The 15,681-nt window shown below is 40.4% G+C and overlaps 1 protein-coding gene across 7 annotated transcripts in view; it reads left to right on the top strand.

Moving 5' to 3' along the window:
- The window catches only part of NHSL1 (NHS like 1), a 262,680-nt gene that overhangs the window by 104,004 nt on the left and 142,995 nt on the right, over window positions 1-15,681 (top strand). The gene's annotated exons all lie outside the window — the stretch shown is intronic.

Here is a 15,681-nt window from a genome sequence, read left to right as displayed (position 1 = left end):
GACTGGACCTCAATAGTGATCGCTGGTTTGACTGATGTTGAAAGGACCGTATTTATTTATTTATTTATTTTTTGCTACAGTAGCAGTGCCCAATTATGGCATCACTGTTTCTCTAACAGGCTGGTAGTATTTTCCTGACACGCTCAATATGTTAACAGGTGATAGTCGTGCTGGAAAATGGTAAGCATGTTTTGCACACACTCTCGCAGGTGGCTCTTAACTCCACTCGAATAAAAGGGAGGTGGGAATCTGAGAGAGAGAGAGTATGTGGGGTGTTAACTGCGCAGTCCACTGAGATGAAGCCCAGGAATCGTCAAGCCTTGAGTGTTCCTTTTGTGAATAAATCTAAACCCCAGCAAGGAGTTAAAATATTACTTGTGCAAACTGTTTGTTTGTAGCAGAATGTGGAAGCCACCTGTTCACAGATGTATCTACTAAAGAACATAGCAGAGTGAATTTCAGAACTCTGTCTCCATACCTCTGTTGACAGGCTGAACTATTGTTGTCAGTGCATTTGTCATTGACTGGTATACAGATAAGATTACTTGATAAACGGGTTGAATCGCCATTTCTCTGTTGCTGCTGGAAAATGGCCAACACTGATTTGTTCATGGAAAACCTAAGGTGACTGATTTAAGCTGTAAGGTGACTTCTGTAAGAGCAGGCAGGCACTTGAAGGACACTTGCACTTCAAAGTGAATTTTCCCTTTCTTTTTGGCAGCAGTAGTGTGTGTTCAACCAGAACATGAGTTTGACTTACTCCAAGTCAGAAATAAATATGGTTTTAGTAAGTGGTTTGGATGTAACGTCCCAAGCAAGAACACTAAAAAGGGTGTATACAATTGTGCTGTGGTACCAAGAAGGCGGAACTGGATGTTGATTTGTTCTTTTGAAGGCTGCTGAGTAACCATTTAAATGCTGTAAAACTGCTTCAGAAGGATCTTCATTTTGCAGTTGGCTCCTAATTTTTATTTTTTAGTTGTTGACAAATTTGTGTCATACAATGATGGCTGCTGCGCTCAAGTTGGTTTGATTACATTTTGGGATGGTTTATATTGTTGGTCACAAAATTCAATGTACACTGTTCATTATTACATTAAACTCTCTTGCACTAGCTGGAAATTCTTTCCCAAGTGTTCAGATGGCATGGCTGTGATGGGAAAGGAAAAGATTCTAGTGGACTAACATAGTGTATTAATTTTGCTGGGAGCATTATTGTACACTTGATTTATTGAAAATAAAGAAGTCCATTGTACAGAATACAGTGGGCGGGGAGGATTCCTTCTGAAATTGGTCAGCAAGCAATAAAAGCTTGCAGCCTTTGTCATATGGGAGATTACAGTATGTGGGTTTGGAGTGGGAAACAGAGGAGGGATAGGTTACGCAGTGCTAACATGCCTTACAGCTTCTCCTACAGGGAGGGAAGGCTCAAATTTGGCTTAATAATCTGTAATATTAGTTTGCCTAATGGATATCTGTTCAGATCATGACTTGCTCTACACCATTTGGTCTGACTGACAGTCTGCTGAGCAAAGGCCTAAAGACTGAAATTATATGCTGCTGCAGGTCAGGACTGAGGTGCATTTTGCCTGAGTTGGGGGTTAAGAGGAGTTTGTACTCTGTCTGCTACAAACATTCTACCCAGTGCTGTCAGTCATGCACAGTCATGAGAATAACCCATCACCATGGTATGAATATTGATGCCTGACTTTGGCTTGCTTGCTTGTTTTGAAAGATAAAAATGTGATCAGATGCTCATGTTCTCAAACTAGTGCGCTCCATTGGCCCAGCACATTACGTGTTGCCATCCTTTGTAGCAATAAACCTGAGGGTGGGCATCAGTGTCTGTCTTAAGTGTCAGATGTCATGATTGTGGCACTAAGTTATAAGATGACTTCAGAGAAAAGCAAAATTGTAGATGAGCAAAAGGAGGGACTTAAAATGCAATGTCTGACTCACTCTGTTAGGGATGTCCTGATTTTTAATTGAAATTGTACGTACATAAACAAAAGGCTTCAGTGTTGTCAGGATAATTCTTCACCCACCTCTCCTGCTTAGACAAAATGACCTTGTACATCAGTTCCTAGGACCTCCCTCCCCCTTCCTCTTTACCTAACTGTATACAAAGGTAGAAGTGTTAACAGTGAAAGGCCTGGTGTAAACGGGCAAAGGGTCTTTATTTAGTCTCTCCTTCAGAGCTGTAACTCTTTCCCATCTTTTGCCTCTTTATTGTGCTGCCCAGCTCTTGTTGCATTCCCATACCAGTGCCAGATGACGTGCAAAAGGCAACATGTTGCTGACTCTCCACCAGCTAACTGACCAACTCCACTCATCTAGGAGCAGCAATTCTGAAACTGCATTAATAGGCGGCAGTGGGATTGCTAGGTTTACTATTTTTGTTTCTATTTATTTATTTAAAATTAATATACTAACTTGGGGGAAATCTTGAGGTTCTTATTCAGGTAAATTCACTTACATTGAAGTCAGTTGATCCAGGATTTGGTTTATGTCAAAAAGCAATTCTAATGATGTTTCAATATTCAATATGAATAGCCGCATAGGATGCCTCTGTATTTTGGTACATGTAGCACCAATGTGTCTGCTTTATCAGATGGCAAATCTGTTACTAAACAGACCTTAAAAATTATTAATGAAATACTTGCTTTGCTGTTCGAAATTGCTGTGCCTCACTGCAATATGCCTTTTCCTCAGTAATTATCTCAAGGAGTTCTGACATCTCAGAACAAACTTTTATCACCATATTTCTCCTCATTTACAGGAATCTGAAACTTAGTTTTGATGTTCATTATCTGAGTTTGTCTTAAGTGAGAGAGGAAATGGGAGTAGGTGAATGTGTCATATCCCCACTTCTCATCACTCCTAGATGAAAACAAAAGAAAAAAATGGCTTATATTCTTTATTATTATTTGTATAGCAGTAACATGTAGCTGCCCCAATCTTCTGCTCCTTCCACCATCATGGAAGATAAATCAGAGAATGGAAACAGAGACTTTTAGTCAAGAATTGGATAGTGACTGATTCTTTCTGGGCTTGATCCTGTAAGTATTGAACATTCTGCCCCGGATCAAGGAAAGTACTTGACATGCTTAACTTTAAGCACATGAGCATTGAAGGCTTTTCAAGGGCTTAGGTGCTTTGTTGGCTTGAGGCCCGAGTGCTCAGCATCTCAGGATCAAGTCCCTTTGTAAACGGTGTTGGAATTTTTACCCATCAGACATTGTACATTGTATAAATAGTGGCAAGAAATTAAGATATCAGAATACACAGGTAATAAGTAGGGCTGTCAAGCAATTAAAAAAATTAATTGTGTAATTATCACATTGTTAAACTATAACAGAATACCATTTAAATATTTTTGGATGTTTTGTATGTTTCCAAATATATTGATTTCAGTTACAACACAGAATACAACACAGTGCTCACTTTATTTTTTATTACAAATATTTATGTTGTAAAAAACCAAAATAAATAGTATTTTTCAGTTCACCTCAAAGTAGTACTGTAGTGCAATCTCTTTATTATGAAAGTTGAACTTACAAATGCAGAATTATGTACAAAAAAACTGCATTCAAAAATAAAATAATGTAAAACTTTAGAACCTACAAGTCCACTCAGTCCTACTTCTTGCTCAGCCAGTCACTCAGGCAAACAAGTTTGTTTACATTTTCAGGAGATAATTTTGCCCGCTTCTTGTTTACAATGTCACCTGAAAGTGAGAACAGGCATTCGCATGGCACTGTTGTAGCTGGCGTCGCAAGATATTTACATGCCAGGCGTGTTAAAGATTCGTATGTCCCTTCATGCTTCAACCACCATTCCAGAGGACGTGCATCCATGCTGATGATGGGTTCTGCTCAATAATGATCCAGAGCAGTGCAGACCAATGCATGTTCACTTTCATTGCCAGATGCTTTCATTGTAAGATGCCACCAGCAGAAGGTTGATTTTTTTGGGGGGGGTGGTTTTGGTTCTATAGTTTTCGCATCGGGGTGGTGTTCTTTTATGACTCCTGAAAGCATGTTCCACACCTCGTCCCTCTCAGAGTTTGGAAGGCGCTTCAGATTCTTAAACCTTGGGTTGAGTGCTGTAGCTATCTTTAGAAATCTCACATTGGTACCTTCTTTGCATTTTGTCAAATCTGCAGTGCAAATGTTCTTAAAATGAACAACATGTGCTGGGCCATCACCCGAGACTGGTATAACATGAAATACATTACAGAGTGTGGGTAAAACAGAGCATACTATTCTCCCCCACCAAGGAGTTCAGTCAAAATTTAATTAATGCATTGTTTTTTTTAATAAGCATCACATGGAAGCACGTCCTCTGAAATGGTGGCTGAAGCATGGAGGGACATCTGAAAGTTTAGCATATCTGGCAAGTAAATACCTTGCAATGTCGACTACAAAAGTGCCATTAGAATGCCTGTTCTCAATTTCAGGTGATATTATAAATAAGCCGGCAGCATTATCTCCCGTAAATGTAAACAAACTTGTTTGTCTTAGCGATTGGCTGAATAAGAAGTAGGACTGAGTGGATTTGTAGGCTCTAAAGTTTTACATTGTTTTGTTTTTGAATACAGTTATGTAACAAAAAAAAACCCCTACATTTGTAAGTTGTACTTTCACGATAAAGAGATTGCATTAGGGTGCTTGTATGAGGTGAATTGAAAAATACTATTTCTTTTGTTTGTCATTTTTACAGTGCAAATATTTGTAATAAAAATAATATAATACAACACTTTGTATTCTGTGGTGTAATAGAAATCAATATATTTGAAAATGTAGAAAAACATCCAAAAATAACTAATAAATTTCAGTTGGTATTCTATTGTTTAACAGTGTGATTTAAAACTGCGATTCATTGGGATTAATTTTTTTGAGTTAATCACGTGAGTTAAATGCGATTAATCGACAGCCGTAATAATAAGGCATATGCAAAAATCTGGTCAGAAAGCCAGAGTAGGCTAAGGGCTTGTATAAATGGTGCATTAGTCTGCCCCAGATCTAGCATGCACCAGCATGTCGCATCGTGTCTGGCCTGTGTGGACTCTACGGGCATGCACCAGAAGTGCCCTAGTATGTGTTGACATAGTACTGTTTGAAATGGAACTACATTAATGTGTACTAGGCAACTTTCAGTGCATGACAGCAGGGTCCACGTGGGCCAGGTACGTACTAGAATTATCACCTCTCTGATGTCCACTAATGCATCATGTAGACAAGCCCTTAGTCACATAGCATCCTGCTCTCTTTATTTTTCACTCCTCACACAGTTCGTGTTCCATTTTTCTCTTGCTTAGTTTTTCTTTATCACTTCCCATTACATACATTCCTGAAACCTGTTCAAGGGGAAAACTGTGAGCAATCATGGCTAGAATCAATAAGAATTTAGTCAACACATTAAAGATTAACAGATTGAACTGGAATTGGTTTATGTGGCCATGCATCAATATCATATCTGGTTTTCAATAAATAAGTATTGATGCATCTCTACTAATGGGTGTAGATGATAACAAGATGCTGTGACCTCAGTCTGCGTGGGCTGGGGCAGATCATTTAAAAGGCAGACCATCTATTTGGACATACAACTGCTTTGTTGTAATCTTGATTAACAAAGAGATTTAGGTTATTTTGTTAACTCTGATCTTACAATTTTGGGCATTAAGTATCTTATACACATCCCATTCAACTGTCTATTAAAATGGACATGTGTGAGAGACCTTCAATTGTGCACGCAAGGATGTCACTGCTAAAAAGGGAGTTGGGAGATGACTGGCTGAATTTTTTTATAAGCTGTCCCCATAATTTAAACTTCTTTCCTTGAGATGAGGTGAAACCCATCAGGTTTTTACAAGCCTTTGTGTCTGTTTTTTAATGCAATGGTACATGTTGGTGCAGTGACCCTGTTTTTGAAGCGTATGCTGGCGATTTCAGTATCTCTTGATAATGGTGAGACTTAAAAAATGCACATCTTGGCTGAGGACTATATTCACTGTCCTTTGAGATCCTCTGTCTAATCAGTCTTGTCTATTCTATTTGAGGTTTTTCTGTAGTACCCATCACCACACTCAGGGCTAGATTTAGGGGCAGGCAACCCAGGCGATTGCCTGGGGTTCTGAGTTTGGGGCACTCTGGGCTTGGGGTGCTGTTTTTCATTGACATCCATCACATTTTGCAGAGCTGAAGGATACTTTTTCTAATGTGTGGATAGCTTTGAGGATTCTGTTGATGCTGCTGGTCACAGTCGCGAGTGGTGAGCTCAGTTTTCAAAGCTCAGGCTCGTTAAAACATGTCTTCAGTTGATGATGCCCGATAAGAGACTGCCATCTCTTGTTATTTTATCCCTTGAAAAATGCCATTGGTCAGTCTTTGGATCTCTCTCTGATGCTGTGCTTCAGTTCATGAGGGCAAAGGCAAGAAAAGCGGCCTTCTGAGCTGAAGGACCAGGGTTTACATTCTAAGGCTGTCACGACTGTAACACTATTTAATATGGCTCCACCCAGAGTTGGTGCACAATTCAATTTTTTGATGTTTGTACATTTCAGTTATTCTTAAAATTAAAAGGTTTCTACATCTTGGAAGAAACAATTTTTTTTATTTGTTATATATGGCATGAATAAATACAGATTTACAGATCTTAGCGTGCAAATGTATTGTCTTGCATGACAGGGATAAATCATGCATGCAAATTGTGCATCAAAGCCATGAAATGGGCTACAAATGCAATAAAAAATAAGGTATTCAAAAGTTTAACGAATGGGGGGCGCCAAAGATGCTCCTTGCTTGGGGTGCCATTTTGTGTAGGGCTGGCCCTGACCGCACTTCTGACCGCTGAACTGATAAATTAGGAAATGATTTTCTTCCCGCAAATAATTCCTTGTCACTTTTCAAATACCCAGGAAAGGTTTGAGATTAAGATAAGCGATGAATAGTTTGGATGCTTCTCTGGATTTATGGATACCTCACCACAGAGCCTCGCAATTCCACATCCCCAAACAATCCTTCTCAAACAGTTTGTAGGCTGAGGCCTTTAGTAGTCTGTGTGAAGCTCATTGGCCTGGTACTGCCTGCTAATGTTAATGAAAGAGGACAGAGCTAGCTGTTTCTTCCTCTAGCATCTTCAGGGTGGTTTTTTCGCTTTTTGGAGAGTTCCAGGCTTCTTTCTTCTAGGTTCTGAGAGATTTAGGTCTTCTCCATTTTTGTGTTTTTCCCAATGTCCACATCTGCCAGTCTCCCTCCGCCACTTCCATTACTCCATGTCTACATTCTCTCACCCCTCTTTGGTTTCCTACTTCCCCTAGGTGTTGTATACAATTAAATGGATTTTTAATTGAGAGAATTGTATCATAGTCCTGCACAAGTTAACTCTTGCTGGAAGTTTGGAATGGGGCCAATAGCTTGCATCAGACTTTGTTGGTTTTCAAACAATTTGTGTTGTTACTGCTAGCCTTTAGCTTGTTTGCTCCTCCATCTTAATGGTTTACTTTTTTGTTATTCTCTAAGGGACGGTAGATAATAGTTTGTTTATGGTCTGTGTTGGTGTTTTTATTGGAGAGGGTGGTTATTTCTTAGGTATTGGCTCTAAACAGCTAGGTTTCAAATTCTTTAAAGAAGCTGGGGAACTGTCAAGGACATATTTGACATTATATTCTACATTCTTCCTTTCTCCTTTCAATAAAACAAACCTGAGAAGCTATAATGCAGATACTTTTGACCTCTGAACAAAACTTAAAGGAGCAGCTGCAGCAAATAGAAAAAATACTCTATTTTGTGACTATTCTCCAGGCCTTTATGTGGACGTGCAATAGCAGCACTCTAAGGTTGCATCCGACTTACGCATTTGGGACTTTTCAAAACGTCTTTGTAGCTAGGGTATCCAGATGGCAGGAATAAAATATTGGGACGCGGGGGAAGGGGGCAGCTAGAGGCTCACTGCCCCCATTGGAGCCATGGGGGAGGAGGGCGCACGGCCCTGGCTCTGGCCGCGAAGGGACCCAGAGGGAGATGTTGCCACTTCCAGGGAGCTGCGCAGAACCGGGTAGGGAGCCTACCAGCCCCATGCCAACTTGAGGCCGGCAACCTTACAATAGCGGGAGAAATGGCGTCCTGATTGTATGTAGGCCGAGACACAGGACAAAGAGTTAAATATTGGGACAGTACATCTGGTCACCCTATTTGTAGCTCAGACCATTGCTGCTGCTTCAAAAAAAAAGTGATGGTGGAAAACACTGCTAGAGTTGTCTGAATTTTCAAAGGCACTGTGTGCAATAGGAAGTGTTCCCTCAGCATTGCTCCACATCTGCCCCTCATACCCTCTTCTCTCCTACCCTGTCCCTTCCCATTTTCTTTCTGTTTAGCTTATTCCCTTCTAATTATACCCACCTTCGGGGAGAAGGGAGGCAGGGAGAAAATAAATTGTGGAACTAACCTGATGTTTGCTGCTGTAACATTTGTTCACAGTGCTTGCATGTTATATCCCTGTACCCACTATTTAGATTATAAATTCTTTGGGGTAGGAGCTATCTTTTTGTTCTGTGTTTGTACCTAGCATACTGGGATCCTGGTTCATGACTGGGGCTCCTAGGTGCTGCCAAAATACAAATAATGAATAATAATAATAGTATATCAGCATTCAGAAATTGCTCTTCTGGACTTTGGGCTGGCCTGCCTTATCTTTTTTCAGATCCCTGCTGAAAACAAATAACAGCACAGATTCCTACCATACCAAATTTATTGCAACAGCAGATAGTGAATGACTTCATCGGCAATACAAATGTCACATGCAATACAAATGTCACAACAGTTCTGTTGATTTTGCAGAAAGATAAAAGCTAAGTTTCACCTTAAGGTGCTACACCAAGATCTACTGGCAAACTTCTGGTGTTTTCCTGAAGCTTAAATTCTCCAACACGAGAGGGAGACTCTTACAGCTGGGGACTGTGAGAGTGCTGAAAGCCATAGAACCAAACTGCAAATCCTGCATATGATGGAAACCACTTCAAGCCAGGGGTGTGGTAGCACCCCTAGTTCCAGTACCCATGCTAACAGCTCACGAATGGAGCTCTGAATCTGAGGTGCCTTCTGTGAAGACAAGTCTCACCTTTCCCCTTGCCATGTTGGAAGGAAGGCAGACAGAGGAGAGGACTTCTCTCTGAAGTTGTCTAAGGAGCTGAACTAGCAGCTCTATTGCTCATGCACTTGTCCTTGCTGGTGAACCTCTTTTAGTTTGTTGTCAGGAACTGATGAGCTACAGCTAGTAGTAAAGGGCAGAGGCGGGGCATTACTGGGGTGTGAGGCATAAATGAGAGGAGAACATATTAATGTGAGGACGTTTTAGTGGGAGCCATTAATGGGCCCCCCCCCCCCCCCGCAGCATCCCCACATATCTGCACACTGTCTCACTTGGCCTCCCCCAACGTTCCCACTCCCTCAGTCATCGAATGTGTGTCTCTCTGCTACCGGCAGTGCCATCTGAAAAACCTCTCTTGGCTTGTCACTCAGGTGGAAACCACTGGCATCTTGCTGTGTACAAGGCCAAGTCTTCAACAGAACTCTAAAACTGCAGTATATGGAATGTTGGGTTTCTGGCCAAAAATCTCAAAACTTGAAACGTTTTTTATGCCAAAGCTTTTTTTAAAATTGCAGAGTGGAAACTACTTGTGGGCTCAGGCTGTGGTGCCACAATAGCAAAGATAGTGTGGATAATTATTGTGTATAGATAGAAAATGTTAAGTTGGAAATGCCACAACTGTACGTTAGGTTTATATTCTTTCTCTGAGAATCTGTATCAGTTATCAGTGTTTTAAATTCCCATAAACTTGACAATTAATGACTCTTAGCATAAGTAGCAATATTAGTGCTGCTTTACAATATCATTACAAACTACAAAGTTAGTAATGCTTCTACCATCTGTGGTTGATTTAAATGCTGATGGTATCAGGTAAGTTTTCTTTAACATTCCAAAGAGAACTTCATCACGCTGGGATTTAATTTTTAGAATACTTTTATGCCTCAATATTTAACATTGTGTCAACACTTTCTTCAGAAACTCATTTTAGGGATTTACAAGTTAGCCTTCATTATTTATTTATTTATTTTTAACCAAAGGAGGAAACTTAGTTTTCAGTATCTAAGTTTGTAAATATCAGATTTTTTTTTAAAGAAAGTCCAAATTAAATTTTAAAAGTTTAATTTATGCATTGTAGGTGTGTTTCCTAGAAATGTTGTTTCAATTTTTGTTGTTGTTAGTTTATTAAAGGAAATATTGGCGTAATTAATCCATAATATAGATCAGGGATCGGAAACCTTTCAGAAGTGGTGTGCCGAGTCTTCATTTATTCACTCTAATTTAAGGTTTCACGTGCCAGTAATACATTTTAACGTTTTTAGAAGGTCTCTTTCTATATGTCCATAATATAGAACTAAACTATTGTTGTATGTAAAGTAAATAAGGCTTTTAAAATGTTTAAGAAGCTTCATTTAAAATTAAATTAAAATCCAGAGGCCCCCAGACCAGTGGCCAGGACCCGGGCAGTGTGAGTGCCACTAAAAATCAGCTCATGTGCCACCTTTGGCATGCGCGCCATAGGTTGCCTACCCCGATATAGATTAATGTTTTTAAGCCATTTAATTTTTTAATGAAACATTCTCTAGAGCATTTTTTGTACATATGTGAACTGATTTACTTTCAGCAATAAAGTAAGGATGTTTAATACACAGACTATGCTGTGCACTCTTAGAAGGAGTTGTTATGGCCTGCTGGAGCAATACTCTGTGACAGATTGCACTGTTTGTAGGAAAAAGCATTATGCAAGTAGGTGTTGAGGCTTTTGCATAAGTATGTAAATACCCATTTATAAGAGCCTAAATAAGTATTTACCCAAGAGATTGGAATGGCTGCCAGGTAATGGCTTCCTACACTGTTCATAGAAGTCAGTCCTTTTTAAATAAGAAAAATAAATTGGTATATCATAAACACTGTTATATTACAAAGCTAAACCTAATAGTAGAAAAAACCCTAGGAAGTTTTAATGTGGAGTCTGATGCTATGTTCTGTCACACTCTGTCTTTTACAGATTGTCATTACTTGAGGACAAATAGCTAAAACTAGATGCATTTCAAATGCTTATGCCACAATAGTTGCCCATGCTTATGCTATGTACACCGGACCTTCACTATAGCCCAGGGTTCGGGATCCATGCGCAGTCCTGCGTTAACATGGGGGACGCTTGCCAAGGATCTAAATTTAAATATTTAAATTTGGGATCCATTGCCGTGTCTGCGCTGTACGTGAATCCGTGCTATAGCGACGTGGGCTATAGCAAGGGTCCAGTGTATTAATTTGACCCATAATATTTTACTCTGAATGTTAACCCTGAATGCCCTACCGTTGGTCAGTTCAGATATTTCATGTGGTTTTATTGCAAGACTAAATAGTTCTCAAACTGGGCCAGTCATTGCTGTGTTCGGATATTTATTTTACATAAGGCATGCAATATTTGTCACAGCGTTTGTGGACATTATGCAGCAGAATGCATTTTTAAAATGCTGCTAATATACAGTGTCAGTCATAGCTTTTCATGATAGTAAAACAGCTGGAGTTATGCAAAGCCATTAATTTTTATTTTGTGTGTGCAGATTACTGTAGTAACTTCTGCATTTTTAGAAGTAATCACCGTTTTTATGTATTGACAATTGTTTTGCCATTTCCACCAGTGAACACAGCTGTATATGGCAAAAATAAAGAGGTCTGATTTTTCTGCACAAAATAGTGAATTTGATCCATAAAAACAAATTATTTTTCCATAGACATTTTTGACATATCACAGATAAATCCAGATTGGGATAATTTATCTGAACATTCCAATTTAGCTTTGGAGGGTTGGATAACATGGACCTATATCCAAGCCATCCTTGTTGCTGATACTGCAAAACTATTGCCAGATATGCCTGTTTTTATCCTTTTTTCCAGCACAAATAACTTCTCATGGCAAAACTATTTTTTGCCTTGCTCTTTTGTTCCCCAAAATTTAGGGTGAGAACAAAAAATGTTTCACTCTTGAATTTGATTGTATGTTTTGTTGAAAGTTATTCTCAGAAATGAAGACTTCTCTTCAGCAGCATTAGTGATGACTCCTGTTCAAGCACTTCTTCCCACATCAGGGAAATGGTGAATGGAGAATAGAAATTTCTGTTAAAGGAAGTTTCCAAACAGGTGCTTTTATTTAAAGAAATACTGTCACTATTTCAAAAGTATGTTCATTCACAATCTCTCTGTAATCTCCTTGGGTCTAATGCTGCAAGATGCTTAGTGCCCTCATCTCCTACTTACTTAACTTTAATTTTTAACTGAAGTTTGAGTAGCTGAGCCCATCACAAAAGACATTCAGCATCTTATATGAGTAGGTCTTTGGAAGCAATTTTTGTGATGATGAAAAGTTAGTGAAAGAATCTGCTACTAATGGATGAAGAGTTGGGAATCAAAGTGCTTGTCTCATAAGTTCTGTGTGGTTTTTATTAGCTAACTCAAGTGTTTATTCATATATAGATATTTGTGAAGAAATATGAAATTTATGTGACAAGCTGAAACTTTCTGATTAGTGCTTTCCAATGGAAAAAACCAATTCTTTCTGTCTGGCTTTACAGTAACAGAGCGTCTGTCTGTTGATTTTGTTTCTCATATTTTAGACACTTACAGTTTACTTTAATGACATACCCTGCTTTTAAATGAGATGTACAGTAACAATTGTAATATATTTTACATTCCACTGTGTGATTTATAAAGTACTTCTTATGCTGTAGTTCTAGGAAGGGTTTATATGGATCTCTTTTTTTGGAAAAAGAAGACAGACTAAAAAAAAACACACACCCAACAAGTTGTGAATAGAAAGTATCTAGATTCTTAAGTGCACACACACAATGTTGTAAACAGAATTGTCCTAAATTGTGGCTGTAGGTGGTTGGCATGGTTCCAACAGCAGTGTTGTTACTATCATTTGTTTGCTTTTTGTAATAATGAGAGACTGAACATAATACTGTGGCCCTTCAATATAGGTTTTAATCCTTTAGAAATAATTTTTAATTGCATTACTCATAGATAGCTCCTGAGGATAGAGTTTGCATCTTTTCCTTGTTCTTCAGATTTGTTCCTTTTCTCTATTCCTTATTTTCACTTTTCTGGTCCTTAGATTGAAAATGCTGTTTCAGCAGAGAGACAGAGTCACTGTCTTTGACAGTCTACTGCTGGCTAACTTTATTTTGTAAATGGTTATGTGTATTTCAGATAGGTATCATACTGAGTTTTTGTTTGCCCCAGTGCTGTATTCTCAGTCAGGTAGACCCAGAGGTGAAAGTAAGCCGGTACGCCCCGGTACGGCGTACCGGCAAGAGCCGGTGCACCGTACTGGGGCAGCCCAGCTTCCCTAGGGGGCAATTTAAAGGGCTTGGGGCTCCCAGCAGTGGCTGGAGCGCCAAGCTCTTTAAATTGCCTCCAGAGCCCCACTGCTGGAACCCTGGGGTAGCGGCTGCAGGGCTCCGTTAGCTATTTAAAGGGCCTTGGGCTCCCCTTCTTCTACCACCTGGACCCTTTAAATAGCCACTGGAGCCCTGCCGCCGCTACTCCAGGGCTCCGGCGGCTATTTAAAGGACCGGGGCGGTAGAAGCAGGGGAGCCGCGGGCCCTTGAAATAGCCCCCGGAGCCCTGGGGTAGTGGGGGGCTCCAGGGGCTGTTTAAGGGGCTGGGGCTCCAGCTCCCTCTGCTGCCCCGGTCCTTTAAATAGCCGCTGGAGCCCCGCCGTTTCCCCAGGGCTCCGGCAGCTATTTAAAGGGCTAGGGCGGTAGAAGAGGGGAGCCCCAGGCCCTTTAAATAGCCCCCGGAGCCCCGAGCTGCTGCTGCTACCCTGGGGGGGGGCACTTATCTTACAGGGTGGGCTGGAGCTGGCACTGACCCCCTCAACCCCGCCCCTTCCGCCGTAGGCCCCGCCCCTTCCGGGAGCCAGAGCTGGCTGCAGAGTATCGGTAAGTTTCACCCCTGGGTAGACCCTGTCACAGCTTCCACCGGCTGATAAAGTAAAACAGAATTCTGTTTTTACACCAGTGTTTGCTGACCATCTGCAGGTGGTTAGGTTACTTGGTTGAGTCTCCTGTAACTAAGAAGCCTGCCTTCATCCTTGGAGGGCTTGTAGCCCAGGTATTCTGGCTGCACCATTGGGAGTGTGGATGAGCTTGAAGGTATAAATGTATTAGTTATGCGGACAAATGAAAATTTAAGGTGAAGCTAAGGTTAAGAGTACATATTAGTAACTTAAGGATAAATAACCTTACAAGAATGTTGTAATTAGTTCTAAAGAAAACAACAGACTATCAAAAAGGCAGGAACTTCAGTCAAACTATATGTAAATTAAATCATATCAACTAAATTTACTCTCTGCTTTCTGGTTTTTGCTACAGAATCACAAAAAACAACCCCCCCCCCCAAAAAAAAAATCTACTGTAGAAGCCTTATTGAACTCTGGTGAACCCTTCTATTTTTAGGCTGCTCATAATTCAGGAATCCATGGCTCAATTCACTTGAATTGTGGTAGACCTAACCAACCAACTTGGAGGCTAATATATCTTTATGGTTTTTTTGAGGGAAAGGAGCAAAATTGGAGTTCAAACAGGAACTCAGTTATAACCTTAACTGTGGAATGGTTACTGTCGCTGCAGGAAAGAAAATCCCTTATGTATGACTTACTGTTCTGAAACATATTAACCCCCACCCAAAAAACCCAAACAGAACAAAACTAAAAAATCCCCACAAACAAACCTGACCCTTTGAAATATATAGAATACGTATATGGCAGAGTTAAATTATCAGCCTGGGCATAGTCTTTTGAAAACACAAGAAGATGGAATATTTTCTGTACCAGCAAAATGTAATTAGAATGTACTCTCTCGAATCTTCCCAGTATTTCTCCTACATTTGCCACAGCGGCCTCCATTTTGGCACTTTACCTCTATGGAGCAGATGGTTTCCTCAGGCACTGCTCTCCTGATCAGCCTGTAGCATATGAGAGGGAGCAAAGAGCCGTGAATTAAGTGTACTTGCCCGTACACTCAAAATGATGAAGATGCTGAGAACAAGAGGGCAGCTTTTGGGAGGATACTCAGAAGTTGCTGAGGCCAAATGCAATAGCGTGGTGGGAGGGAGAGTGAGTGAGGAAAGGGAACTGTACTCTGAGAAATGGGTCACTGACTTGTTAAATAGAATGGTCACAATTCTCCCAGTGCATGAGCTGAAATCATGAGAAACATTCGTTCCCTGTAATAAGGGTGTGAGGAAGTATGCCCCTCCACCAATTCCCCGTATACGTTAAACCCCCATTCCCTACACACACTATGTAGCATGTCCATGAGTCATGGTACAAGGAGCTATGCTTGCAAATTGGCAGGTCTGATTTCATTATTACTAATATAAACCTTGTTCCCCTGCTGGAAGACAACACAGCCAGTCTTGGTAATGTATTTTGCCTGATTAACTGCACCTGCTGACCATCCCCAGAGAAAAACAAAAGGTTGCACCCCCAGTGATATAAACAGCAGATCATTTCTGGTATATCCCTGCAGACTGATCCCTTCATATACACTCCTTCCCCTGCCTGTATATTTGTTGTGTAAATTC

The sequence above is a fragment of the Lepidochelys kempii genome, chromosome 3 (genome assembly GCF_965140285.1).
Source record: "Lepidochelys kempii isolate rLepKem1 chromosome 3, rLepKem1.hap1, whole genome shotgun sequence".
In the NCBI taxonomy this organism is placed as follows: domain Eukaryota; kingdom Metazoa; phylum Chordata; order Testudines; family Cheloniidae; genus Lepidochelys; species Lepidochelys kempii.
Note: the sequence above shows the minus strand (reverse complement) of the source record. Positions and strands in the feature narration are given on the sequence as shown.